This window comes from Pseudophryne corroboree, chromosome 1 (assembly GCF_028390025.1).
Source record: "Pseudophryne corroboree isolate aPseCor3 chromosome 1, aPseCor3.hap2, whole genome shotgun sequence".
NCBI classification, from domain to species: domain Eukaryota; kingdom Metazoa; phylum Chordata; class Amphibia; order Anura; family Myobatrachidae; genus Pseudophryne; species Pseudophryne corroboree.
The window spans coordinates 1251150807-1251178543 of record NC_086444.1 but is presented as its reverse complement, the minus strand read 5'-3'; the positions used below and the strand labels follow the sequence as shown (position 1 = coordinate 1251178543).

The 27737-nt window shown below is 46.8% G+C and overlaps 1 protein-coding gene across 2 annotated transcripts in view; it reads right to left on the bottom strand.

Moving 5' to 3' along the window:
- Nucleotides 1–27737, bottom strand: part of LOC135034784 (uncharacterized) — a 173386-nt gene that overhangs the window by 122876 nt on the left and 22773 nt on the right. The window lies entirely within an intron of this gene.

Sequence of the window (27737 nt, the reverse complement as noted above, 5' to 3'; positions counted from 1 at the left end):
TCTTGTGACCTACAGGGTTAGGCCAAACCTAGCCCCGTTCTCCGGCTGTCCAGGGAAGCACCTGACGTCTCCAAGCTCCGCCTTCCGCCAGCTACCGGTAGAGGCCTAGCAAGTGGCTAGAGGGGATTCGTCAACACCACACAGGTGTGGTAAGGCAGTGCGTCGGCACATACAGAGCAGAACCGTGGTTCCAAACGCCACGGCAGGTTAGGAGTTTGGTGGTGGCAGCGAGAACCCGCCCACAGCGCAGTGGGTGGAGTCAGTAACAGGCGGTTACTGACGGTAAGCGGGAATCCCCTATGTGGTCAGGCCTCGTGCGGCTTGACCTTCCATTCTGTGCGCAGTCAACGGGACGCGGCAAGCGGCGAGTGCTTCCGTACGGTACCGTCCTGTCACAGAAATTGGTGGCATAGTGGTGGGATATTCCCAGGCGGCTTTTCATCACCCGATTGGAGAAGCCGAGTTACTCAGGAGAGGAGTAACGGCAGCGCAGGAGGACGCACAAGATGGCGGAATTCAGCGGAATGTCCAAGGATGATCTGGAGATCGTATGCCAGGAGAAGGGTGTGGATATCCCTTTCAACGCATCCAGGAGCGTCATGCAGGCGGCGCTCAGGAGCTGGGAGGAGTCTCATCGGGCGGAGGTGGAAAGCACTGACGGCGTCAGCATCGCAGAGGACGGCCCAACAGTGGACCTTCGTAAGGAACCGGTGAGAACCACAAGTCCCGCTCTCTCTCACAGCAGCAATGTTTCCCAGCAATCCCTAGCAGGGCCAGGATCCCAACGTCCCAGGGGGGGCGGCCCGGATACCCTAGCAGATCGGCTAGCGGAATTGGGGGAAAGGGCAACGGAGCAAGAGCGCTTGATCATCATCCAGATGTGGCGTGATGAGCGGGCACCACAGGCCGTGGTACCCCGGGAGCCGTTGTCAGCTGTTGTACACAGATCAGGACGTATACAGTTTGCCAAGTTTGCAGACAGTGCTGGGGACATTGATGGACATTTACAAGTCTTTGAAAGGACTTGTAAACTACACGATCTACCCAAGTCAGAGTGGGTGAGACACCTTGTGCCCACTCTGCATGGAGAGGCCTTGGAGGCCTATCGAGGAGTGGCGACGGAGGACTGTGGGAACTACGACGAAGTCGCGAAGGCCCTCCTCCAGCGATTCTTCATCACTCCAGAGTCTTACAGGAAGAAGTTCAGAGACTTGCCCAAGAATCCTAGCAGCACCCATGAGCAGTTCGCCACCCAGCTGCGGCAGTACGTGGTGAAGTGGGTGAAGGATTCGGAAGCCACTACATGGGACGCACTGATCGACCTGATCTGCAGGGAGCAGTTCTACCGCCGGTGCGCCCAAGAAGTGAAGGAGTGGGTGCTAGATCGGGAGCCACCCAGCTTAAAGATGGCTGCCCAATTAGCCGACAAGTATGTGGCAATTCGGCCACGGGGGCAGAAGCGCCCCGCCAGCAGCCAGCTCCAACAGACTGTACCACCAAGGGGACCACCCTCTTCAGCTCATCACCCCCAAAGACAAGCATCTTCCAACCCGGGTGCTCTTGGCCAGCAACCGCACCGCAGCGTCCCTGCAACTGATCAGAGATCATCGGTGCCACGACTGGAGAAGAAGTGCTACGGCTGTGGGAAAATCGGACATCTGAGGATGAACTGTCCTGCATCCCAAGCACCCCAGACTCGTGCCCCAAATCCGAGTGCTGGAGCCCGGCTCGCTTGTTTGACGAGAGGAGATGAGCCTACAGAGACTGTTCCCCCTCCAGTCAGTCCGATGGAGTGTGGCGAGAGACAGGTGCACTCTGCGGAGAGAGTCACCTGCATGGCCAAACAGCCCCTACACAACATGTGGAGGCACCTGCAGCCGGTCCACGTGGGACCCCTGCAGGGGGAAGGCCTAAGAGACTCTGGGGCCTCAATCACTGTGGTGAGCCCCCACCTTATAGATCCTGCTGCAGTATTGCAGGGTCGCACTGCCACAGTCACCCTGGCAGAAGGAACAGAAAAAGCGGTTCCCATGGCAAGAGTCTACCTGGACTGGGGAGCTGGACCAGAGTTGCGAGAAGTTGCCATCATGGATGGTCTCCCAACTGATGTGGTCCTAGGAAATGATCTGGGTGGTGGGATCGTCACTATGTTTGTTGGCGCCATTCCCCGGAGTCAAGTTCCAAAACCACCGTTGACATCAGCTACTCCAGTACAGCCCAGCCCAGAGGAAAAGACTACAGCTGCTAGACAACTGCCAGCACAGCCAACCACAGCATCAACCAGCCCAGAGGAAAAGATTACAGCGGCTAGATCAGTACATCGACCCCGCATGCCTTTTGCCTCTGGTATGCCTACGTCCCCTAGCAACACAGAGGATGTCGGTTCCAGCTCGTGTGATCCTGTGGGGGTGCCCAATGATGCTCCTGACCCAAGTGGTTTGCCAACTCCGGCGGTGAGTATGAGAAACCACACTGATTTTTCCATGACTGACCCCTACCAGACTGACCCTAGTAGTCCCCACCTAGATCCCCCTGTAGAGTGTCCCAATTTAGGAGAGATTGAGGGCCACAGGCAGGAGTTTAGGGAGGCCCAACTCTCTGACCCATCACCGAAAGGCATGAGGCGCCACTCTGGCAGCGGCCTTGACAGGGTTGGGGCGGGAAGTTTGACCAGGCGGGAAGGGTTAAGGTACAGGGTAGACAGGAAAGTGGGAGGGGATAGACCAGATAGGGAATGTGTCCAACTGGTCCCCTCAGGGAACGTTCCTGCGCAACCGGTGTCGGTTGCCAGCGAAACCCCTTTGGACAGCAACCCTGAGACAGACCGTACCCTGAAGTGCCTGACACAGAGCTTACCCTGGTCTGGAATGTCGGATGACGCCCAGACCAAATGTAAGGCTGGTGCCATGCGTTGGCAGCCGGGGCACTCCAGCGGTTGTGTTGTCTCTGGGCCTCTGCCCATAGGAGAACCCTTGCAGCAAGTTGCTGTGGACATAGCAGGTCCCCTGCCTGTGCGCAGTAGATCGGGGAAGACACGCAGCCTCCCTGTAGTGGATGCCACACAGGATCCAGAGGCTGGTGGTCTGGCCGCCATCCCTGTGGCACAAGTAGTGGACGAGGAGGGAAGAGTAGGCCTAGGTGACAGGGTAGGTTTCCCGAGTCATAGGTCGACAGAAGAGGATTGGAGGGCAGGTCTGACAGTTCGGGCAGACAGTTGCCAGATAGGTATGACGGAGGTGCAGTGCCTGGGGCACCATGTGGGAGGAGACAGGGGTAGGCCCAACCCAGAGGGGGTGGAGGCAACCAGAGGCTGTCCCCGACCCACATCACCCAGACCGGTACTGACCTTAGAACCTGTAAGGCCCTACGGACATGTTGTCATTGACTTTAGTCCTGTAGTGAACCCCTTGACAGAGATGGCTAGGAAGGGCATTCCCAAGTCAGTGGACTTTGCACCCGCTTACGAGTTGGCATTCCAGTCATTGAAGGAGGCTCTGGTACCCGCTCCAGTGCTGATGGCGCACATTCTTGACCAGGACTGCTATGGTGGGAGGTGGGGTATGCCACAATTGGGACACCTTGGGTGGCACTTGTTTGTAACCAGCCCCCCACCGTGGTGACTTACCACCTACCTGTTAGGTGGCTGCAACCTACCTTGGGGAAATTGGACAGACTGTTGCGGTGGAGCCTTGCTCTTCAGGTTTATGACTCTCATATTATCCACAAGCAAGGCAAGGCTCATAGCAAGGCGGATGGACTGTCATGTCAGGAGGAGCCTGAACCCCCAAAGAACTCCCGGTAACCTCATTAAGGACTGCGGGACCAGGACCCAAATCGTTGGGACATGGGTCCCTGGTTGACCCGCTTGAATGGGGGGGGAGGAATGTGGCCGGAGAGACTAGCCAGCCACACGTGTAATGGCGTCTGCGGCACTGAAGGGGTTAACCCTCGTGCCCGGCGCCATGTTACAGACTTTTTAAAATATGTTTAATAATGTGTCATATGTTATATCGCTGCGCAGTGCGCAGTTGGAGAATGATGAACTGGTGGACAGGGCACTTGAGGAAAGTACAAGGTATTTTGTTTCTAAAAAGGCCTTGAAAATAGTTTGTGAGACACTTTTTGCATAGGAAGTCGTATGGTAATTGTCCTAGCTCCAGACTTGCTATGTACAAGCAAGTGTCAATTAGCCGGCCTCATGGTGGCCAAACATCTTTGAAATGCAAACGAAGGTGGAAGGAAGACTGTTTGTTATGTGGCAGTCAGTCTTTCCTGTTGTAATCCCAAACACTGGGTTTGCATGGAGATGTGAATGGGACAGGAACATGTTAATCAGATTGTGTTTTCTGAATGCAAACTAGTGGGTCTCAGTTAACAACAGTTTGATGTAACATTTCCTAGGCTGCATTATCTAGGATGCAGATTTAGTTAAATTACAAGAACTTGGTCTGTGTGTGGCAGGAAAAAGGAAATAACCTTTTTGCACTTACTGTATATCCTTGTAAGATTTAATTTGTTTGTATTTTGTGGGATGTCCTGATTGGATGGAAAGGACTGTGGTTTGTGATTTTACTGTATAAAAAGGAGACCTGCGTGCCTCCAGAGTGTATTGTAACATCTTCTTCTGCTGAAAACATCTTGATTGTATGCTGTTGCCCCTAGCAATAGGGAGGAGCCTTTTTAAAGGTTATTTGAGCAATAAACACCTTTGCCTCAAGAAGACTGCTTCATCTTGTGACCTACAGGGTTAGGCCAAACCTAGCCCCGTTCTCCGGCTGTCCAGGGAAGCACCTGACGTCTCCAAGCTCCGCCTTCCGCCAGCTACCGGTAGAGGCCTAGCAAGTGGCTAGAGGGGATTCGTCAACACCACACAGGTGTGGTAAGGCAGTGCGTCGGCACATACAGAGCAGAACCGTGGTTCCAAACGCCACGGCAGGTTAGGAGTTTGGTGGTGGCAGCAAGAACCCGCCCACAGCGCAGTGGGTGGAGTCAGTAACAGGCGGTTACTGACAGTAAGCGGGAATCCCCTATGTGGTCAGGCCTCGTGCGGCTTGACCTTCCATTCTGTGCGCAGTCAACGGGACGCGGCAAGCGGCGAGTGCTTCCGTACGGTACCGTCCTGTCACAGTAGGGTATAGCAGAGGATGCGTATAACAGGTAGGGTATAGCAGAGGATGCGTATAACAGGTAGGGTATAGCAGAGGATGCGTATAACAGGTAGGGTATAGCAGAGGATGCGTATAACAGGTAGGGTATAGCACAGGACAGGTATAGCAGAGGACAGGTATAGCAGAGGATGCGTATAACAGGTAGGGTATAGCAGAGGATGCGTATAACAGGTAGGGTATAGCACAGGACAGGTATAGCAGAGGATGCGTATAACAGGTAGGGTATAGCAGAGGATGCGTATAACAGGTAGGGTATAGCAGAGGATGCGTATAACAGGTAGGGTATAACAGAGGATGCGTATAACAGGTAGGGTATAACAGAGGATGCGTATAACAGGTAGGGTATAACAGAGGATGCGTATAACAGGTAGGGCATAGCAGAGGATGCGTATAACAGGTAGGGTATAGCAGAGGATGCGTATAACAGGTAGGGTATAACAGAGGATGCGTATAACAGGTAGGGTATAGCAGAGGATGCGTATAACAGGTAGGGTATAGCAGAGGATGCGTATAACAGGTAGGGTATAGCAGAGGATGCGTATAACAGGTAGGGTATAGCAGAGGATGCGTATAACAGTTAGGGTATAACAGAGGATGCGTATAACAGGTAGGGTATAGCAGAGGATGCGTATAACAGGTAGGGTATAGCAGAGGATGCGTATAACAGTTAGGGTATAACAGAGGATGCGTATAACAGGTAGGGTATAGCAGAGGATGCGTATAACAGGTAGGGTATAGCACAGGATAGGTATAGCAGAGGACAGGTATAGCAGAGGATGCGTATAACAGGTAGGGTATAGCAGAGGATGCGTATAACAGGTAGGGTATAGCACAGGACAGGTATAGCAGAGGATGCGTATAACAGGTAGGGTATAACACAGGACAGGTATAGCAGAGGAAGGGTATAGCAGAGGATGCGTATAACAGGTAGGGTATAACAGAGGATGCGTATAACAGGTAGGGTATAACAGAGGATGCGTATAACAGGTAGGGTATAGCAGAGGATGCGTATAACAGGTAGGGTATAGCAGAGGATGCGTATAACAGGTAGGGTATAACAGAGGATGCGTATAACAGGTAGGGTATAGCAGAGGATGCGTATAACAGGTAGGGTATAGCAGAGGATGCGTATAACAGGTAGGGTATAGCAGAGGATGCGTATAACAGGTAGGGTATAACAGAGGATGCGTATAACAGGTAGGGTATAGCAGAGGATGCGTATAACAGGTAGGGTATAGCAGAGGATGCGTATAACAGTTAGGGTATAACAGAGGATGCGTATAACAGGTAGGGTATAGCAGAGGATGCGTATAACAGGTAGGGTATAGCACAGGACAGGTATAGCAGAGGACAGGTATAGCAGAGGATGCGTATAACAGGTAGGGTATAGCAGAGGATGCGTATAACAGGTAGGGTATAGCACAGGACAGGTATAGCAGAGGAAGGGTATAGCAGAGGATGCGTATAACAGGTAGGGTATAGCACAGGACAGGTATAGCAGAGGATGCGTATAACAGGTAGAGTATAACACAGGACAGGTATAGCAGAGGAAGGGTATAGCAGAGGATGCGTATAACAGGTAGGGTATAGCAGAGGATGCGTATAACAGGTAGGGTATAACAGAGGATGCGTATAACAGGTAGGGTATAGCAGAGGATGCGTATAACAGGTAGGGTATAGCAGAGGATGCGTATAACAGTTAGGGTATAACAGAGGATGCGTATAACAGGTAGGGTATAGCAGAGGATGCGTATAACAGGTAGGGTATAGCAGAGGATGCGTATAACAGGTAGGGTATAGCACAGGACAGGTATAGCAGAGGACAGGTATAGCAGAGGATGCGTATAACAGGTAGGGTATAGCAGAGGATGCGTATAACAGGTAGGGTATAGCACAGGACAGGTATAGCAGAGGATGCGTATAACAGGTAGGGTATAACAGAGGATGCGTATAACAGGTAGGGTATAGCAGAGGATGCGTATAACAGGTAGGGTATAACAGAGGATGCGTATAACAGGTAGGGTATAGCAGAGGATGCGTATAACAGGTAGGGTATAGCAGAGGATGCGTATAACAGGTAGGGTATAGCAGAGGATGCGTATAACAGGTAGGGTATAGCAGAGGATGCGTATAACAGGTAGGGTATAACAGAGGATGCGTATAACAGGTAGGGTAAGGCACAGGACAGGTATAGCAGAGGAAGGGTATAGCAGAGGATGCGTATAACAGGCAGGGTATAACAGAGGATGCGTATAACAGGTAGGGTATAGCAGAGGATGCGTATAACAGGTAGGGTATAGCAGAGGATGCGTATAACAGGTAGGGTATAGCAGAGGACGCGTATAACAGGTAGGGTATAGCAGAGGATGCGTATAACAGGTAGGGTATAGCAGAGGATGCGTATAACAGGTAGGGTATAGCAGAGGATGCGTATAACAGGTAGGGTATAGCAGTGGATGCGTATAACAGGTAGGGTATAGCACAGGACAGGTATAGCAGAGGGAGGTTATAGCGAGGATTGGGGGTTAGCAAATGTAGGATATAGCAGAGGGATCCAGCAGGGGATGGATGTAGCAGACGATGGGTATAATAGTAGGTATAGCAAATGACATGTGTAACATGTGCAGAGTGAGCGTTAGATTTGGGTGGGTTATATTGTTTCTGTGCAGGGTAAATACTGGCTGCTTAATTTTTACACTGCAATTTAGATTTCAGTTTGAACACCCCCCCCCCCCCCATCTAACTCTCTCTGCACATGTTACATCTGCCCCCCCTGCACTGCACATATTACATCCGCCCCACCTGAACTGCACATGTTATATCCGCCCCACCTGAACTGCACATGGTTTTGCCCGAGAAAGATTTTGCTGTTGTGATCAGGTCTAAATTTGTCCCTCTGTCCTAACAGCCCATCCTTGGGTGGTATCTTACGGCCACAGAGTCCGGTATTGGTCCTTATGCTCTGCAGACACTGGGGGAGAGGTCATTTCCCCCCGTTGTGTCTGTGGAAGGTGGGAAGGAGATGGGGCATAGGTGTATTCCCGGGTAGGTCACTGCTGCTACCTGTGATTGTGTTGGAGGTTTAGGTACTGTAGGGTTCCCATAATATCCCTTCAATCTGGGACACGTATGATTTACACAGGTTCTGAGAAAACTCGTTGCTGGAGAACTCTCTGTATGAGAAGTCATGGTTCTCCGCTGTGTAATGGTGAGCGCGGCGCTCGGAGACATGTCTGGCGCAGCTGGTAGGCTTGTTGCTGGAGAACTCTCTGTATGAGAAGTCAGGGTTCTCTGCTGTGTAATGGTGAGCGCGGCGCTCAGAGACATGTCTGGTGCGGCTGGTAGGCTTGTTGCTGGAGAACTCTCTGTATGAGAAGTCATGGTTCTCTGCTGTGTAATGGTGAGCGCGGCGCTCGGAGACATGTCTGGCGCGGCTGGTAGGCTTGCTGCAACTCGCCTGAAGGATGTCGGCACAATATACAGATTCTCTGCTGGGAAATTACCTCTACATGGGAACGCTGATCATTCCTCTGCCAGGAACTGCTGCACCTCGCTACGTATCACACTGTCTAGGCCCCAGGCCATGTAATGCTGAGGACAGGTCAGTAGACCATGCAGTGCTCCCACAGTGACTCCTCAGAGGCATAGCAATCCTGTGTCTCCAAACTGTGGCCCTCAGGGACCCCTAACAGGGCTGTCTCCCAGATCTCCTACGTGGTGCACAGGTGCATTCATCACTGGCTGATCCACAGGTGGTGTTATTATGTCACTACTGACACTGAGGAGATCAGGAAACCATGCACATGATGCACTGCTAGGGGTCCCCGTGGACTGGAGTTGTAGGGTACATGTGCAATGGGACCCCAGCTCCATGCAATCCCTCATTCCTTCCGCCAGTAGTGCCATCTCTCCAGTGATACACAACATAGCGTAGGCCCCGCACAGTGCAGAAGGCCTTGTTATCACCTCTGAAAGTGCAGGTGAACCAAGAGATGGCTCAGGGGGTGCAGAACACTTACAGGCATTAGGCCCATGATGCAGAGTAATTGCGGGCACTAAGTGTCACAATTCTGCCTATTTCACTCATGATGTAAGTAAATTGTCATGTGATTGTAAACGTCGGTTTACTTGCAGGACTAAAAGTATCACCTTAAAAAGACATTTAATACACTTTAAATGGAGCCGCTGCGGCAGCTGTAATTAACCTTTCACCCTTATATTGTTCACAAACCTTACGTACACAAGATCGTACAGTGTCCGCACTCTGCGTACGTACGCCGAAAGGGCATAGTGACTACACAGTTTGCGTACACATGCCTATACGCTGTTAGCACAATGCAGCAGCCCGAGTGGCTGTAAATACACTTTAAACCTTAGCAAGGAAATGGAACACGACACCAATTGTAAATCAAAACTAGGTTGGGGTCTAACCCACCAACGGTTCTTTACTTGCAGGAGGTAACAATATAAACAATACAATACAATAGAATAATGGCTACAATCAATGGTACATACTTGTTTGGTTTCACCTGCGCTTCCCAGTCTGGTCCTCAGTCATCTAAGTAGATGACCTTTAGAGTCTGTGTGTGACCGGGCATGCAGCTGGCTCTTTTATACAATCTTCCAAAACCTAACACAATGGATACTGTAATCTCTTTGTCCATTGGACACAGGGATGGTCATTTACAGTACAGGAGAGGCCATAGGTTGGTTTGAATAGGTGGGCAGTGTCTGTTCCAGGTGCACTTGTAGGTGGTCTCCTCTTGGTACCCGCCGCTTACCAAATGTACAGTAAATACAGTTTATATTTATATTCTGCTCCTGCGCATAACTATTCGCAGGACCGTGCGATCTTCTGCAAACCAACACCGGAATATTTCCCTTAATATACCCTACAGCTGGATACCAAACACCACCTTATAACCTTAATCTGTACCCTCCTATCCTGTAAAGGTGAATCCCTTTGTTCTGATACCATTTAAACTGTTGTAACTTACTGATGTGGTGCAGGGGGACTATGTGTACATTGTGCGCTATTTGTATTAAATATGTAATGTGTTTTTATGGCTTATCCATGCGACTACAAACACTACCGTAAATACTCATACCACGCGCTAATACGCAGGACCGCGGGAGTGACCATACGCAAATTGCGAATATGTGCATGCACGGCAGAATAAGTACACGCACAGAGGCCATCTGTGTGTAGTTTGTATGTGCTGTATGTACTGCAATATTTTTCGACTTCGACAGTCCACCCTTTGGCAGTCACCAATAACTGCCACTAACTAATCAATAAACCGAAAAATATCTATACAATATATACAGAAACTTGGATGATCGGGGGAGAGTTGTAGGCGGGAAATGTATGAGCTAGTGGGATAGTAAAAAGCATGTATGTATGAATCCATGTCTGAGGGGCATGTATCATCGTGCCGTATATGTTCTAAATAAGCTTCGAGGTATTGCGAAGTATACATTAAATCCTTCTCTTCCCATATTAAGGGTCTGTAAATGGGCCAACAAACACTACCGAGCTCTTTTTGGCTTCTTCTGTCAACAAATGGGGTGCACATTTAGTTGATGATACATGGAGGGGGAACATATGTGAGTGCTGTCAAAGTCAGAAAACTATCACTATGCACACTGCCATATTTGCACCTCATGCGTGTCCTCGCTGCGCGTGCATGTGCTCTCCCGTGCGTACGCATACTCGCTGTTGCGTGCACCCGCAGGCGCACGGTATGCGCATTTACGGTAGAGTTTGTATGCGTCTAGCATGCGACTCAATCGTTACATATTTTAACCATATAATGTATTTTGTAGATCATGGTCTCTTTGATAGAATCTGAAAGTTTAGTTAATATAGCATGTTCATGGACAAAGAGATCCCTCTTTGTTTGATACGAAGGGTCAGACAAGGGTTATACAGTGGTGTTTAGTATCCATCGGAAGAATATTTAATTAGCAATATTCCGGTGTTGGTTTGAAGCGGATAACTCGCTCGTGCGAATAGTTATGGACATAAGAAGTTTATGGACTTTTACTATATTTGCACTTTATTATCCATGCGGCGGGAAACCTAGTTTCCCACACACCTGAGCAGTTAGGAATAGTCACAGCCCACCTGTATGAATCAACCTATGACCTTTTGTTATAATGCGAAGAGGAATTCCTGTGTCCAATGAACAATAAGAATATAGGGACCATTGTACTGTATTGTGTGTAGTGTATAAAAGGACAAGCCGATCTGGGCCAGCTCTCTATTCTCTTCAACGGTTCTCATCACTGATAATCGGGAGCTGGATATCCAGGAGGCGCATGCGATTGTTACCCTTTGTGCGTAAGTTTCTCTGCAATCATATTGTCTTTGTTTATTGTTATAAGCCATTCTCTCTTTCTCTCTCTCTCTCTCTCTCTCACTCCCTCTCTCTCTCCCTCCCCCTTTAAAAGTGATTGTATCTTTATTGTATTTTATGTGTAGTTATCTGGTTAGGAATTCTATGTTATTTTGGTAGTGTATAACTTGTATTGTATTATTCTTTTTGAACGTTCATTCATTTCCTTAAAAGGCGTTAGACCCTTAGACCGGTATTGTGTGTGTTCATTATATTGCAGTGGGTAATAGGAGCGTCTCTATCGCTCAAACAGCTTTAGTGTAAACAAGGTTAAGCAGCGTTATATTGCTACAGTGTTTCAGTACAAGGTTTACAGTATAAGAATATCATTTCTGTGTGTTACATTCAAGGTCTACTGATTGTTATCTTGTGAGCGTCTGCGCCGCTCGTGATCTCCTCGTGGTCTCGAGCGTCCGCTACGCTGATAGCGTAGCATTACGGTAGTCGCTTACCTATTGTATGCCCGATACCAACAGCGTATTCTCGCGAGCGTTTGTGTCGCTCGAGCGGCTCGCTCCCGATACAGCGTCCGCTACGCTAAGAGCGTACCCTTACGGTACCTCGTGCGCCAATTGCGTACTGCGTCTCTTAACCTCTTTATAGTGTGTTATATAGGATAAATATTAGGCTTTATCAATTGGCGGCTCGTCCGTCCTTCACATATCTGCACTAGGTAATTTCAGCAGACATTATCGGTCAGCAAAGGGCGGGAGGTAATATTCCTCATAGTGCTGACCCGATAAGCGTCTGCTTCGCTTAGTAAAGGGTGCTGAAGGAATCTGGAACCGGAGGTAAGAACAATACGCTAGTGTCTTTTAAAACTTTTTTTCTGTTCTGTCTTGCGTACGCACGCACGCATACATCTGCATTTCTTTTCATTCGTGTATTTTCACATATCACTCTCCTGTTTGCCATTTCACAATTGATAACGTGCTAGGAAAGATTTGTTGCTATTAGTAGTTAAAGAGTAAAAGTAATACATTAAGGGGTAATTTGTAAAGCACGCACACAGCTTTGCCTAAAGATACAAGGAGAGATCTGTGTGGTGCTCGGTAGATGATCGAGGATCACCTACATTGATAAACGTGTTAATTGTGTTACGGTGGATATCTGCCTTGCGTACACGTGTTTCTAACAAAAGGGTTAGACTAGTGTACGCAACGTAAAGGCCGACGCACGCGGCGTATATTACGCAACGGAGTGTCCGGGTACGCCCACGTAACTCAAATCACACGATAGTATTATTTTAACAGGCGAAAAGGTGGCAACGCGATAAATAGCGCAAGTCAATTTTAGTGTCCGAAATCTAAAACTAATAGATCCTTCTCTAAATTTACGACACATCTGGTCTAAAGGAAAGAAATTTCTGCGCAGAAATAGAAACAAAAGTAAAGTGTACATGTGGTGAGTGAGTGTTTGTATATATATGTTTTTACAATTTTTGGGTTGAACCACAAGAAGTCGAGTTCTCGTGAGGTACATACATGTAAGTGACGTGCATGGTGGCTAGGGAGGCATCCCTTGTTAAACATTAAAAAAAGAGCATTAGAGTATAGCAGACCAGAAGGTCTACTGTAGAACAGATCAGGAGGTCATACAGACCAGGAGGTCTAGGTACAGCAGACTAAGAAGTCTGCTATAGATAGAAAGAGCACAACCCAGGGGGTTGGTGCAAAACCCATATAGGCCATTGAAGCTCAGGCTGAAGGAATTCGCAGCCATAATTTTCGATTCCACTGGTCGCTCCGCACATAAGATTAGTTGCTTATGTGCAGACTGATTGTACCGCACGTAATTGTGTGCATTAGTTAGTAATTTGACCCAGTACCATTTGTGTACGAAAGGGGTCATAAACGCTATTTGTACATTCTAACGTGATTTGTGTAATTTTTTTATTTTAAGGGAGGTTCGCCAGTCACTTGGGAACTATCCAGCAACCAATAGTTACTGAAAAGAGTAAGTGCTCTTCGGATCACCCTCACATGTTTCAGTAAATAGAGGTTCAGGTCGCAGGGGCCCTGGGTCGAGTACGCCAGCGCTAAGGCAGTGTGTGGGCGTATTGGTCGGCGTGGGCGAGTGAGTGGGGTACTCGGTAAACCGCCACCGTCGGCCTATCTTGAACATCTTGGTTTTTGTAAGGGTTCGCTGAAGACCCTGATTGAAGGTCAGAGGTAGTGAAAGCAACACCTGCAAGTTATGGGGGCCAGTTGTTCAGGTAGGGGGCGATCAACCTCGGTTCGGGTTGATTCAGTAAACCGACCAATCGGGTCGGCAAGGTATGTAATGTGTGAAAAATACGGTTCACACACAGAGGTTTTATGTGATGAATGGGAAAGAATGACTGTACATGACGGGGAGAAGTTCCCAAGAGTAGGCAGCTTTAGCCCAGATGTGTTACTAAATCTAAGGAGAAGGATATGTCTCATTAAATCAGCAAAGAGACGGATCGAACATTATGGTTGTTTAAAGTTATGGCAAAAGGAAAGTGAAATACAACGAAACTTAACTTACATATCTGACTCTCATCTTGGGAAGAGAGACATGGCAATGGAGAGGATTATGGTTGCAGAGAATGGCGCAATAGGGTACGATAAAAATGCACTTAGTAACTGTATTAAGAATGAAAGTAACAAATGTAATAATGTTTATGAAAATGAAAGTGTAAAAATTACAAATGTTAACCTGTGCAAGTCGCACCCCATGTTAAACTTCAATCAGGACTACAAGAAAGAAAGTGAGCCCAGCACGATGTCGGTACCTCTTCCAGAAGCCATCCTACAAGACATCCAGGTGGACGCGACCAAATCGGTAAAGGCAGTAATCAAACCCCCTAACGGAGGGTCAGGTGAGGTCGTGTCCACAGGTACGTACGGTGTTATATATCACGCACAAACAAATGTACCTCATATTGTAAGACCAACACAAGGTGATGTAATTGAATTTAGTCCTGTCAGGGTGATCACAGTCCCCAATGGGAAGACTGACGATCAGGGAATCATTCCCGTCAAGGACAGTGCAATGCGCCGTCCCTGGTCCCGGACAGAATTAAGATCAATCATGTCTGAATTCCCTGATCCCAGGGAAGATTTAGTTGCATGTCAGAGATTTATTAAAGAACTAGGAAACTCAACAGAACCCACCAACAAAGATTGGCGGACAGTGCTGAGGGCATGTTTGCCCTCCAGTGTTGAATCTGTGAAATTTATTGCTGATTGTAAATTAGACACAGAGGTACCTTGTACGGAGGAACACAATCAGGAATGTATTAAGCAGATCAACCAACAGTTAGAAATATATTTCCCAGCCATTGTCGAGTGGAACAAAATCTTCTCCATAAGACAAAGCAAAGGTGAAAGTACTTCTAATTATTTCCACCGGGCATTGCACGACATGACTAGGTATACAGGTATAGAAAACATCGAAACAAGTGCACCGCACAGAGAAGTAGCAGTATCTGTGCTAATGGATGGTTTAAAGGAAGTGTTGAGAGCAAGGATACAGATCACCAATCCATACTGGAGAGATAAATCAGTAGCTGCATTAAGGGACTCTGCTGTTGGGCATGAGCAAAGCATCAGCAAGCACAGGGAAACAAAGAAGCCCCAGATTCCGGAGGGTAAGTCAAAGGTGAAAAGCTGTTACAACTGCTTAAGAGAAGGTCATGTTGCACGAGATTGTAGGTCTAAGAACACACACAAGGTATATACATTCCCTAGACAACGACATGACCATAATAGTCAAAGAACCAGAGAAACACAGGAAGAGCGGTTGATGGCGATGGGCATCCAAGCATTAGAGGAGACATCAAATCAACCAAAACCCCAGGCCATTGGCACATGGAGGAACTCAAAGATTTGTTATCGTTGTAAAAGAGAAGGGCATTATGCCAGCAACTGCAACAGCCCACATAAAGTCAGACCCCCTAGACAAAGAGATGAGCAAAGTTATGACACATCAAATTATAATCAGGGATCAGATAGGAAGAATTTTGGCCCACACCCATGATATGTAGTCAGGAAAGGTGATCACTAGGACAGATGGTAAGCCTGAGGTTATTGTTAACCAGTTGGGAGGTCATTCCTTGAGGACACAGGAATGACCGGGTAAAATTTGTAATGTATCTGTGAAATGATTTCTTTTTCCCATCTCTGACAGTCATCGGCAGGACTCAAACATTGCATAGCTACTTGGTCCTTGCAGAAGTCTACCAAACCCCAGCATGACCTACCCGCGTCAATGTATCCTGGCCAGATACAAAGGGTGGAGTATGGAGGTGCTGGTGGGAGGGACAGCGCAAGGATACCATTGGACATGTAGATATGACAGCCTGATGAACAATGTTTTAAAATGTTTGAAAAATGTTTTTCCCTGTTGTTGTTTATTGTTGGTTTATGTAATATATATGTATATGAATTGTTCTCTTTCTCTTTTTTTTTTTTTTTTTGTTTTCTCTCTTCTCATTCATGTTTTCATGTTTTAAAGATGGTATGTCACACATCAGTTAGACAAATGGTAATGCAAGATTTTTGCTCCTTACAGAAAGATCGCTGGTTTGGAAGAAATATTGTATCACCGGAGTGTTCGGTTGGAAGACTGAGAGACAGCACCTTTGAGATGACAGCAGAACAAGAAGAACAACAAGACTAGAGAACTAATTATCGTAACAAGTTTCTCTCCCCCTCAAATTTTTATTCTGTACCCCCATTACAAATTTCTCCTTTTCTCCTCCTGTAAGATGGACTTGCCCCAAGAGACTGTGATATGGATTTTCATGTTGACCCTGATGTTGACCAGAGCAGTCTGTTTCGGTGAGAGTACCAGTGAGGTCGAGAAAGGATCCAGAAGGGTTTCTGATGACTAGGACGGAGGTGTAAATTTCCAATAGCAACACAATCACCAAGCAAAGGCGAGTACCGGAAACGATCTAGCAGCCATGTTATTTGTAAACATTGTGAAGGATTGTTAGCTGAAAAGAGAACTGTATCTGTAGACTCTGTGACAGTGTAGTAGAGGATGGGTGCATCAAGAAATGTCAGTCCAGTTTTAACATTAACATGGACCGGCACCCATTGAGTGACTATCACTCCTTAGTGGGTAAAGTGTTAAATCAGACAGATTGTTGGGTATGCTCTCAAGTACCTCAAGGCCATAGCAAATACCATTCCCTTTAACGGTAGGGGAGGTACTTGAGCTAAGTGGTGGGAGACCGGTGGACAGGAGGTTTAATATCTCCAGTCCTCCTAGTTTGAAGCTCCACCAATATCATGTGGATAGATCCCTAGTATGTTTTAACATTTCCAATCCCCGAAAGCCGGGAAATTGGGAAGTGTCATGGAATAACCAAACCATGACCTTTTCATACAGAGCCGATAGAATGCCAACAGATACAGAACTCATACGCCACATAGCCGGTAGTGGAAAATATTTCCGATATAGGTATACCCTAGGAAGTAGGACCATGAGAGTTGGAGAGGTATCACCAGGATACTGTGCACATATCGTACAAATTGATACGTGTACTAAACAGATGGGAGAATTAGGGTTAGGAAATTTCATATGGAAAATGTGTAATATGGTAATGTCCTACTCCATCCCATATGTTCTCCCCGATGATGCATATTTCATATGCGGGAGGAAGGCGTATAAGTGGCTTGCCCCAAACTCAGAAGGGTTATGTTATATTTGAAAGGTACTGCCTGAGGTAATGACTGTATCACATACCAAAATGAAAGATATACACCGTGGTGCCCAATCTCCTTATACTCACACTCATTACGAGCACGTAGTTAAACGGCACCTGATAGAGAGAACAGAGCATCCGGCCTCTGACCTGATCAGTGAATCCACCGGGATTCAATTCCTAATCGCGTTAGATATCACTCGTACCGCCAGAGGAGTGATAAATTATAAATATATATCTGCGTTTGCAAATTTATTAGACAATATCACTGAAATGTATGATGACACATTCAGGTATACCGGAAGGGAGCTCCAAGCTTATAAAACAGAACTGGTTCAGCATAGGATGATTCTCAATTATCTCACAGCAGTGACAGGCGGATATTGTGTCACACTGGCAACGCAGTACGGCGTAAAATGCTGCACTTATATTACGAATAGCACCGAGGACCCGGTCGAGGTCATAGACCAAAAGATGGACGACATTCTCCAATAAAAGTGGGAATTCCGCAGGAGACACAATCTCACCCTTGCTGCTGTGGGTAATGAGCTGACCAGTTGGGTGTCATGGTTGAACCCGCGAAATTGGTTCTCCGGTTTAGGAGAATGGGCTCAAGGAGTTATAATGGATGTAGGGAAGTTTCTTCTATGTATCTTGGGTGTTGTCATACCGATTGGCTTGATATTTAGATGCGTTCAGGCTTTAACGAAGTGTAAACGGAGTACTGAAGTGATGAGTCTAAGTAGTGAGGACATTATAATTCCAATGGATGTGATTTATGACCCAACGATAGAGACACTGTTGTGATGAAAATGTGATTCCACGGTACGTTTCTTTCACCCGTTTCTCCTTTGTTTCTCACCAAGGTAAAAAGACCCGCCTGGAAGAGGAATTTGATGACCCGGTATACAGATAATAGATGGACTAAAGAAGAAGTTTGACAACCTTGTACACAGACATCAGATGGACTATGCCATAGACCCCCATGTCCCTAGTACTTTAATTTTACGCTAGCCCAACACTTTTTGTAAGTCTATGGACATTGATAAAACTTTGCCTGCGTTTATTGGCAAAAGCACAAAGAGACTACAGTCAACATGTACATCGAGACAAGACAAGACAAGACTTCAATCGGCGAAATGTAAATTAACCTCACATAATGGTATCTCTACCCCGTAACGACACTTTTTATTTTCACCTCTACAACCTTCAGGTAATGACACACATAGTCGATAGGGAATACAGGCACAGATATCAGCACTCACATATTCCCCCATTCATGTATCATCAACTAAAATGTGCTCCCCCATTTTGTTGCAACCAAAAGCCGAAGAGAGCTCGGTAAAGTTTGATAGCCCATCCACAGACCCGTACCACGGGATAAGAAGGAATTCAAATGTATACTTCGCAATACCTCGAAGCTTGATTTAAAACATGTACGGCACGATGATACATGACCCCCCCAAACATGGATTCATACACACATGCTTCTGCTATCTCACTAGGTCATACCCTTTTTCCTACCTTCTCCTCTCCTCCCCTACCCAATCATAGAAATGTATTACACATGACATATATTTTTCTCTTTTTGAAATGTTTTAGAAAGTGGCAGTTATTGGTGACTGCCAAAGGGTGGACTGTCAAAGTCAGAAAAATATCACTATGCACACTGCCATATTTGCACCTCATGCGTGTCCTCGCTGCGCGTGCATGTGCTCTCCCGTGCGTGCGCATACTCGCTGTTGCGTGCACCCGCAGGCGCACGGTATGCGCATTTACGGTAGAGTTTGTATGCGTCTAGCGTGCGACTCAATCGTTACATATTTTAACCATATAATGTATTTTGTAGATCATGGTCTCTTTGATAGAATCTGAAAGTTTAGTTAATGTAGCATGTTCATGGACAAAGAGATCCCTCTTTGTTTGATACGAAGGGTCAGACAAGGGTTATACAGTGGTGTTTAGTATCCATCGGAAGATTATTTAATTAGCAATATTCCGGTGTTGGTTTGAAGCGGATAACTCGCTCGTGCGAATAGTTATGGACATAAGAAGTTTATGGACTTTTACTATATTTGCACTTTATTATCCATGCGGCGGAAAACCTAGTTTCCCACACACCTGAGCAGTTAGGAATAGTCACAGCCCACCTGTATGAATCAACCTATGACCTTTTGTTATAATGCGAAGAGGAATTCCTGTGTCCAATGAACAATAAGAATATAGGGACCATTGTACTGTATTGTGTGTAGTGTATAAAAGGACAAGCCGATCTGGGCCAGCTCTCTATTCTCTTCAACGGTTCTCATCACTGATAATCGGGAGCTGGATATCCAGGAGGCGCATGCGATTGTTACCCTTTGTGCGTAAGTTTCTCTGCAATCATATTGTCTTTGTTTATTGTTATAAGCCATTCTCTCTTTCTCTCTCTCTCTCTCTCTCTCACTCCCTCTCTCTCTCCCTCCCCCTTTAAAAGTGATTGTATCTTTATTGTATTTTATGTGTAGTTATCTGGTTAGGAATTCTATGTTATTTTGGTAGTGTATAACTTGTATTGTATTATTCTTTTTGAACGTTCATTCATTTCCTTAAAAGGCGTTAGACCCTTAGACCGGTATTGTGTGTGTTCATTATATTGCAGAGGGTAATAGGAGCGTCTCTATCGCTCAAACAGTTTTAGTGTAAACAAGGTTAAGCAGCGTTATATTGCTACAGTGTTTCAGTACAAGGTTTACAGTATAAGAATATAATTTCTGTGTGTTACATTCAAGGTCTACTGATTGTTATCTTGTGAGCGTCTGCGCCGCTCGTGATCTCCTCGTGGTCTCGAGCGTCCGCTACGCTGATAGCGTAGCATTACGGTAGTCGCTTACCTATAGTGTGCCCGATACCAACAGCGTATTCTCGCGAGCGTTTGTGTCGCTCGAGCGGCTCGCTCCCGATACAGCGTCCGCTACGCTCAGAGCGTACCCTTACGGTACCTCGTGCGCCAATTGCGTACTGTGTCTCTTAACCTCTTTATAGTGTGTTATATAGGATAAATATTAGGCTTTATCAGTGCTAATATATGTGGATATCACCTGTCGACTATGTGTGTCATTAACTGGAGGTTGAAGAGATGAAGATAAGACACATATATAAAAATACATTCACATAAACATTTTGGGTAGGGCTGACGTCTTTTCCGGTTGGATGTATCTGGGCAGAGGGGGAGACAAAGAAAAACGGGTGAAAGAAACAGGCCATGAAATTCATTTGCAATCCTTATCATAACGCTGTCTCTATGGATGGGTCATAAATTAAATCTGCTGCTATAACAGCGCCCTCGCTCCTTAGACTCATCAAATTTGTGTCGTGCTTGTTCCGCGTTAGAATTTGAACACACCTAAATATCAAACCAATAATTATGATGACTCCCAGGATACAAAGGAGAAACTTCCCTACACTCATAATAACATTTTGAGCCCACTCTCCTAAATCTGAGAACCATTTGCGTGGGTTCAACCATGAGACCCAGCCGGTCAGTTCATTACCCACAGTCGCTAAGGTAAGGTTGTGCTTCATCCTGAACTCCCACTTCAACTGCAAGATCTCGTCCATCTTCTGATCGATGATCTCCGTGGGGTCATCAGTGCTGTTTGTAATATATGTGAAAAAAATATATACTACTGAAGCGCTGTACCACCAGATTATTTTAAAAAAAAAATAATATTTAATATCTCACCATATCATATATAAAAGGACACATGATGTAATATACGTGTAGCACTTCACACCATATTGAGTTGCCAGAGTACACAGTACCCACCCGTCACGGCTGTGATGTAATTAAGGACCATCCTGTGCTGGATCAGTTCCTTCTTGTAAGCTTGTAACTCCCTTCCCGTATACCTGAAGGTGTCGTCATACATCTCAGTGATATTATCTATCAAGTTCGCTAGCGCATGGATATACCTATAATTTATAATTCCTCTGGCAGTACGGGTGATGTCTAATGCGAGAAGGAATTGAATCCCGGTGGATTCGTGGATCAAATCAGAGGCTGCGTGCTCTGTCCTCTCTATGAGGTGTCTCTTGACGATGTCTCCATAGTGAGTATGAGTATAAGGAGCCTGAGCACTGCGGTGAACGTCTTTCATCTTATCATGGGTTATGGTCATGACCTCTGGTAGTACTCTCCCAATATAACACAATCCCTCTGAGCTCGGGACAAGCCACTTGTACGCTTTCCTCCCACATATGAAATAGGCATCATCGGGGAGAACATAGGGGACAAAATATAACATCACCATATTACAAACTTTCCAAGTAAAGAAACCAATCCCTAGTTCTCCCATCTGCTCAGTACAAGTATCGGGCTGGATGATATGAGCACAGTACCCTGGTGATACTTCTCCAACCCACATGGTCTTGCTTCCACGAGTATACCTATACCGGAAATACCTCCCACTGTTGGCTATTTGGCGTACAAGTTCAGAGTCTATGGGTATCCTATCAGCTCTGTGTGAAAAGGCCATTGTCTGGTTATTCCACGTCACTTCCCAATTTCCCGGTTTTCGGTAATTGGAAATATTAAAACATAATAAGGATCTGTCTACATGATATTGGTGGAGCTTTAAACTAGGGGGCCTAGAGATATTGAATTTCTTGTCCACCGGTCTCCCGCCCCGTAATTCGAGTACCTCATCTATTGCTAAAGGGTATGGTACTAATCCTGACTTACTCTGACCTTGAGGTACCTGTGATCACACCCAGCATTCTGTCTGGTTTAAGACCTTACCCACTAGTGAGTGGTAATCACTCAACGGATGGCGGTCCATGTCGATATTAAGGTTGGACTGACATCTCTGGATGCACCCATCCTCGACTATATTCTCACAATTCCCACAGATACAATATTCATCAGACAATAACCCTTCACAATGCCTCCGAGCTCCATGACTACCAGACCGCTTACTGATACCAGCCTTTACTCGAGTGATGTGCTGCTCCTGAGATCCTACAAATTCGTACTCGCCATCAGAACCCATTCCAGATCCCTGCTCGACCTCTCTGGGACCCTCACCAAAACAAATTGTCCTGATCAAAAACAGAATTACTAGTAGAACCCGAAACGCAGTCTCTTGTCATAGATCCATTTCGTTAGGGGAAAGAAGGAAAATAAGGAGAAAAGAAAGGAAAATGCAGGGGGAGGTGAAAAAAGAAAATGGTGCGACAACCGTCCTAGATCTTGTTGCTCTCCATGCTCAGATGCCTTTCAACAGTCCTGCCTCTCAACTTTCCCGGAACAAACACTCCAGTGATACGAGGTTCTCTACACTCTGCTCTTTGTCACGAGTTTTCTCCGGGTCAGCGACCTTCTTGCAGTGGGACGAGTGGACCCAAGTCTCTCTTTCGGCGACCTTCAATGCTGTTGTGCTAGTTAACAAGACTTGGTATGGTCCTTCCCACCTGTCTATGAGGCAACCTGAGCGTAAACATTTTTGAATCATCACATAATCCCCAGGCTCAATGTCATGACAATTACTGTTTGGTAGGTCAGGAATCACCAGCTTTAGATTTCTTTGTTGATTTCTCAGCTGCTGGCTCATCCCAACCAAATATTTCACAGTCACTTCCTTATTGTATTTCAAATCATCCAGGGGTTCTATCATTACATGAGGTTGTCGACCAAAAAGAATTTCAAAGGGTGATAAGTTAAGTGGAGACCTGGGAGTGGTTCTGATGCTGTACAACAATAGTGGCAAAGCTTCTGGCCACAACAATCCAGTTTCAGCCATTAATTTGCTCAGCTTGTTCTTAATAGAGATGAGCGCCGGAAATTTTTCGGGTTTTGTGTTTTGGTTTTGGGTTCGGTTCCGCGGCCGTGTTTTGGGTTCGACCGCGTTTTGGCAAAACCTCACCGAATTTTTTTTGTCGGATTCGGGTGTGTTTTGGATTCGGGTGTTTTTTTAAAAAAACCCTAAAAAACAGCTTAAATCATAGAATTTGGGGGTAATTTTGATCCCAAAGTATTATTAACCTCAAAAAACATAATTTACACTCATTTTCAGCCTATTCTGAACACATCACACCTCACAATATTATTTTTAGTCCTAAAATTTGCACCGAGGTCGCTGTGTGAGTAAGATAAGCGACCCTAGTGGCCGACACAAACACCGGGCCCATCTAGGAGTGGCACTGCAGTGTCACGCAGGATGGCCCTTCCAAAAAACCCTCCCCAAACAGCACATGACGCAAAGAAAAAAAGAGGCGCAATGAGGTAGCTGACTGTGTGAGTAAGATTAGCGACCCTAGTGGCCGACACAAACACCGGGCACATCTAGGAGTGGCACTGCAGTGTCACGCAGGATGTCCCTTCCAAAAAACCCTCCCCAAACAGCACATGACGCAAAGAAAAAAAGAGGCGCAATGAGGTAGCTGTGTGAGTAAGATTAGCGACCCTAGTGGCCGACACAAACACCGGGCCCATCTAGGAGTGGCACTGCAGTGTCACGCAGGATGTCCCTTCCAAAAAACCCTCCCCAATCAGCACATGATGCAAAGAAAAAGAAAAGAAAAAAGAGGTGCAAGATGGAATTATCCTTGGGCCCTCCCACCCACCCTTATGTTGTATAAACAAAACAGGACATGCACACTTTAACCAACCCATCATTTCAGTGACAGGGTCTGCCACACGACTGTGACTGATATGACGGGTTGGTTTGGACCCCCCCCCAAAAAAGAAGCAATTAATCTCTCCTTGCACAAACTGGCTCTACAGAGGCAAGATGTCCACCTCATCTTCACCCTCCGATATATCACCGTGTACATCCCCCTCCTCACAGATTATCAATTCGTCCCCACTGGAATCCACCATCTCAGCTCCCTGTGTACTTTGTGGAGGCAATTGCTGCTGGTCAATGTCTCCGCGGAGGAATTGATTATAATTCATTTTAATGAACATCATCTTCTCCACATTTTCTGGATGTAACCTCGTACGCCGATTGCTGACAAGGTGAGCGGCGGCACTAAACACTCTTTCGGAGTACACACTTGTGGGAGGGCAACTTAGGTAGAATAAAGCCAGTTTGTGCAAGGGCCTCCAAATTGCCTCTTTTTCCTGCCAGTATAAGTACGGACTGTGTGACGTGCCTACTTGGATGCGGTCACTCATATAATCCTCCACCATTCTATCAATGTTGAGAGAATCATATGCAGTGACAGTAGACGACATGTCCGTAATCGTTGTCAGGTCCTTCAGTCCGGACCAGATGTCAGCATCAGCAGTCGCTCCAGACTGCCCTGCATCACCGCCAGCGGGTGGGCTCGGAATTCTGAGCCTTTTCCTCGCACCCCCAGTTGCGGGAGAATGTGAAGGAGGAGATGTTGACAGGTCGCGTTCCGCTTGACTTGACAATTTTGTCACCAGCAGGTCTTTCAACCCCAGCAGACCTGTGTCTGCCGGAAAGAGAGATCCAAGGTAGGCTTTAAATCTAGGATCGAGCACGGTGGCCAAAATGTAGTGCTCTGATTTCAACAGATTGACCACCCGTGAATCCTTGTTAAGCGAATTAAGGGCTGCATCCACAAGTCCCACATGCCTAGCGGAATCGCTCCGTGTTAGCTCCTTCTTCAATGCCTCCAGCTTCTTCTGCAAAAGCCTGATGAGGGGAATGACCTGACTCAGGCTGGCAGTGTCTGAACTGACTTCACGTGTGGCAAGTTCAAAGGGCATCAGAACCTTGCACAACGTTGAAATCATTCTCCACTGCACTTGAGACAGGTGCATTCCATCTCCTATATCGTGCTCAATTGTATAGGCTTGAATGGCCTTTTGCTGCTCCTCCAACCTCTGAAGCATATAGAGGGTTGAATTCCACCTCGTTACCACTTCTTGCTTCAGATGATGGCAGGGCAGGTTCAGTAGTTTTTGGTGGTGCTCCAGTCTTCTGTACGTGGTGCCTGTACGCCGAAAGTGTCCCGCAATTTTTCTGGCCACCGACAGCATCTCTTGCACGCCCCTGTCGTTTTTTAAAAAATTCTGCACCACCAAATTCAAGGTATGTGCAAAACATGGGACGTGCTGGAATTGGCCCAGATTTAATGCACACACAATATTGCTGGCGTTGTCCGATGCCACAAATCCACAGGAGAGTCCAATTGGGGTAAGCCATTCCGCGATGATCTTCCTCAGTTGCCGTAAGAGGTTTTCAGCTGTGTGCGTATTCTGGAAAGCGGTGATACAAAGCGTAGCCTGCCTAGGAAAGAGTTGGCGTTTGCGAGATGCTGCTACTGGTGCCGCCGCTGCTGTTCTTGCGGCGGGAGTCCATACATCTACCCAGTGGGCTGTCACAGTCATATAGTCCTGACCCTGCCCTGCTCCACTTGTCCACATGTCCGTGGTTAAGTGGACATTGGGTACAACTGCATTTTTTAGGACACTGGTGAGTCTTTTTCTGACGTCCGTGTACATTCTCGGTATCGCCTGCCTAGAGAAGTGGAACCTAGATGGTATTTGGTAACGGGGGCACACTGCCTCAATAAATTGTCTAGTTCCCTGTGAACTAACGGCGGATACCGGACGCACGTCTAACACCAACATAGTTGTCAAGGACTCAGTTATCCGCTTTGCAGTAGGATGACTGCTGTGATATTTCATCTTCCTCGCAAAGGACTGTTGAACAGTCAATTGCTTACTGGAAGTAGTACAAGTGGGCTTACGACTTCCCCTCTGGGATGACCATCGACTCCCAGCGGCAACAACAGCAGCGCCAGCAGCAGTAGGCGTTACACGCAAGGATGCATCGGAGGAATCCCAGGCAGGAGAGGACTCGTCAGACTTGCCAGTGACATGGCCTGCAGGACTATTGGCATTCCTGGGGAAGGAGGAAATTGACACTGAGGGAGTTGGTGGGGTGGTTTGCGTGAGCTTGGTTACAAGAGGAAGGGATTTACTGGTCAGTGGACTGCTTCCGCTGTCACCCAAAGTTTTTGAACTTGTCACTGACTTATTATGAATGCGCTGCAGGTGACGTATAAGGGAGGATGTTCCGAGGTGGTTAACGTCCTTACCCCTACTTATTACAGCTTGACAAAGGGAACACACGGCTTGACACCTGTTGTCCGCATTTCTGGTGAAATACCTCCACACCGAAGAGCTGATTTTTTTGGTATTTTCACCTGGCATGTCAACGGCCATATTCCTCCCACGGACAACAGGTGTCTCCCCGGGTGCCTGACTTAAACAAACCACCTCACCATCAGAATCCTCCTGGTCAATTTCCTCCCCAGCGCCAGCAACACCCATATCCTCCTCATCCTGGTGTACTTCAACACTGACATCTTCAATCTGACTATCAGGAACTGGACTGCGGGTGCTCCTTCCAGCACTTGCAGGGGGCATGCAAATAGTGGAAGGCGCATGCTCTTCACGTCCAGTGTTGGGAAGGTCAGGCATCGCAAACGACACAATTGGACTCTCCTTGTGGATTTGGGATTTCAAAGAACGCACAGTTCTTTGCGGTGCTTTTGCCAGCTTGAGTCTTTTCAGTTTTCTAGCGAGAGGCTGAGTGCTTCCATCCTTATGTGAAGCTGAACCACTAGCCATGAACATAGGCCAGGGCCTCAGCCGTTCCTTGCCACTCCGTGTGGTAAATGGCATATTGGCAAGTTTACGCTTCTCCTCCGACAATTTTATTTTAGGTTTTGGAGTCCTTTTTTTTCTGATATTTGGTGTTTTGGATTTGACATGCTCTGTACTATGACATTGGGCATCGGCCTTGGCAGACGACGTTGCTGGCATTTCATCGTCTCGGCCATGACTAGTGGCAGCAGCTTCAGCACGAGGTGGAAGTGGATCTTGATCTTTCCCTAATTTTGGAACCTCAACTTTTTTGTTCTCCATATTTTATAGGCAGAACTAAAAGGCACCTCAGGTAAACAATGGAGATGGATGGATTGGATACTAGTATACAATTATGGACGGACTGCCACGGTTAGGTGGTATAAAAAAACCACGGTTAGGTGGTATATATTATAATAATAATACAATTATGGATGGACGGACTGCCTGCCGACTGCCGACACAGAGGTAGCCACAGCCGTGAACTACCGCACTGTACACTGGTTGATAAAGAGATAGTAGTATACTCGTAACAACTAGTATGACACTATGACGACGGTATAAAGAATGAAAAAAAAACCACGGTTAGGTGGTATATATTATAATAATAATACAATTATGGATGGACGGACTGCCTGCCGACTGCCGACACAGAGGTAGCCACAGCCGTGAACTACCGCACTGTACACTGGTTGATAAAGAGATAGTAGTATACTCGTAACAACTAGTATGACACTATGACGACGGTATAAAGAATGCAAAAAAAACCACAGTTAGGTGGTATATATTATAATAATAATACAATTATGGATGGACGGACTGCCTGCCGACTGCCGACACAGAGGTAGCCACAGCCGTGAACTACCGCACTGTACACTGGTTGATAA